This window comes from Populus alba, chromosome 3 (genome assembly GCF_005239225.2).
Source record: "Populus alba chromosome 3, ASM523922v2, whole genome shotgun sequence".
Lineage (NCBI taxonomy): Eukaryota > Viridiplantae > Streptophyta > Magnoliopsida > Malpighiales > Salicaceae > Populus > Populus alba.
In genome coordinates this window covers 19,306,914-19,310,136 of record NC_133286.1, presented here as the reverse complement: position 1 = coordinate 19,310,136, position 3,223 = coordinate 19,306,914, and positions in this window count along the sequence as shown.

The window sequence follows — 3,223 nt, the reverse complement described above, 5'->3', positions numbered from 1 at the left end:
TATAAATAAAAATCCATTTTCGTAAACCACGGACAGTACTTGAGGTCAACACGCATGATCTCTACATTCATCTTTATTCCTTCACCTTAATTTGAAAACAGAGGTCTACACGAAATGCGCAACATGGCATCGTCAGGGTCTCCGTCAAAGGTTGTAAAACTCACATGCACCCAAAATTAATATACCCAATTAATAATTAGATGTGACGCAATGGATTCGTATTCCAAGATTTCTCAATTTATCGAGATTTTGATTCAATTTGGAATTTTTTAAAATATTTTTTTATTAGAAAATATATTTCAATAATTTTTTTATTTTAAAAAAATATATTTGATATCAACACATTAAAAAAAAATTAAAAAACCAATAAATAAAAATAAATCTTCAATTTCTTTTTGAAAACCACCCTAAAAACAATAAGAACAAATAAAAAACGTGGAGACCCCTCCGGAGACTGGCTTTTGCTCTTCTAGTTTTGAAGCGGGTGATGAATTCGGTTGGTCAATGGAATGGGCTTTAAATGCCGCGATTGGCGCCTGAGAAAACATAATAGAGAGGAAAGGGAAATAAATAAATAAAGACACATTTTCTCGGAATATTTTATTTGTAAACACGCAATTGACTTTGCTTTTATCCAACCACCGCAAAATCAGCAGGAAACCGTGACAATCTCCCCGTTCTGTACGGACACCGTTGATGCCCTTGCTGATGTGGCATCTCCACGGTTAAATCGTCATCGTTATGACTTCCCACGGCAGGTAACTAAATATGGAGATGGAGAGAAAGGGGGATGGGAGCTTGGAAGAGAATTTCAAAATGCCTTTGGAAGCTATTCTAATGGTGTAAAATGGAGATTAGAGACACTGTAGGATAATTTTGTTTAGCTCTTGAAAGTGCTTTTTATATTATTTTGGTAGAAAATATTTTGCAAATTATATTCCAATTCCATCTGTTTTTTCTTTGTTTAGAGTATAGACAGTGTGGTCAAATTTGTTGATTTTGCAATTATAATATATGATATCCTGTGTGGACTTGCCTATGATATGCCAATATTAAGTTTGTATTTGGTATTTTATTTTTAATAATTATTTTTCAATTAAAAATATATTAAAATAATATTTTTTATGTATTTTTTATTTTTTATATTAGAGTATTAAAATTATTTAAAAATTATTAATTTAGTTTTTTAAAATTAAAAATACTTTGAAGAGCAATTCAATAATAAAACAAATATTAAATAAATATACTTCTTAGATTAGATAGAGAGAGAAGAAAAAAACAATTCTCATTCACGGGACAATATCTCATATTCTAACGAGAATTCATTGAATTTGAATCCATGTTATAAATGCTAATCGACATGAGATATCAATTTAATCCCCAGACTACAATGATTATTCTTGTTTTTGTTGTTGTTTTTATCTTTGCTAGATCTTTAATTATAAATTCTTAATTCACCTTTAGTGACAAAGCTGTTTAGTAGTCGTATGAAATTCATATTATTTTTCTTTCTGTTTTCCTTTTTTTTTAAAAAAAAAAACCAATGAATTCTTTAAAATATTTGTTTTGAATAATATGAAACTCATGAGATATACCAAACTATATATAAAAAAAATTCAAAACTCTTACCTTACTTTCTACTAGCTATTTGACTCATGCTTTGTCATGGGTTAGATAATTGTTTTCCTCAGGACGACAATATTTTTTACATGTTTTTTAATATAAATTTTTTTTTAATCACAAATAAAAAAGTTCAGGTGTGCATTTAATTAAATAAATTTATAACTATTCATACAACCAAAAATTCATAAAATTCAATTTCTAATCAGTCTTAACTTGATCAATTAAACTCATTTCCCAAGTTATAGACTTAATTGGGCTAAAGATTTTTTTTTTTCAATAATTTTTCTTTATAAAAAATAGACACATATAAAATTGAGAACCAGTCAAATACCAAGACAACTAGATAAAAATATTAAATCAAAACAAATCACATTGCTCAATTAATAATCAACAAGATATCACAATCAACCCAAAACCAAAATTATTTGTGTGTTTGGATCTTTCATATAAGACAAGTTCAAGGGAAAAAACCATATATGATAAACTTTCATCATAAAAAAAAATTCAGTAACATTAAATTAAACCTTTTTCATGGTGTTGATCGATGTAAATGATGATTGTTTTTTTTCATTGCTGGAATTCAATCACTTTCCCTATCTTCTCTCAAATAAGGGACCGAAAAGAAAGGAAAATAAAGTTTGGGACCCAGATTCACCTTGTTCTTAATCTTTGAAAATTGATGGGACCATATATTATAACTGGGAAAGCTTTGGGATTAAAATGTACATTTCTCACAAACTTTGTTAAAGCCGTTTATTTCCCTTGTGTTTTTCACCTTGATCCCCTCTCTTTTAATCTCACAACTTTTTAAGAAATTAACTCAAATTTGCCTCTAATTTGACAATTTAATGGTAAAAATTTTAAAAAAGTTTTAGAACAAAAAAATAATAATTGTGAAGCTATATAGTGAATTGCGATTGAAACTACAACGCGTGAAGGAACAATAATCCCCCTCGCACAGAGCAATAATCTGTTGTATCATGTGATGTAAAAGATTCTAGTAATTAATTGATTTTTAATGAGATAAAAAAAAATATCACATGGTTTTCACATGAATACCTAACTACTGTATTAACTTAAAGCAGCAAATGAATCCAATTAAGAATCCGTTGATACATTGGGAATATAATCAGGAAAAAAAAGAGGTCAGGGACTTATTTGAAATTATCTTCATAGATGGGGACTTTCTCAATGTTTGCACTTTGTTTTTATTAAGTCCAAGAAATAATTCCTATTTAATGCTTCACCCATTCAATCGATTTAAATTAACCATCCAGTATGTAGCCCAATAATAAAAACTCAAGATTAAAATATTTTTTTTTTATGATTTTATATTCAAATTCTATAGTTGTTAATATGATAGTTATTGAAGATTTATATGATCATTAATTTCAGGATCTATAAAATTAGTTGAGATATGTGCAAATTAACCTGAATATTTACATTAATAAATAAAAAATTACTTTAAAAAATACATATAAATTCAGCAACTATCATGTGTACTAGCACTTGATAACTTACGTAAATAATTTTTATTTACTATTAAGCATTGAGTTACTACCTTCCTGGAAATTTATGATAGTTTCTCTTATTAAAGAGG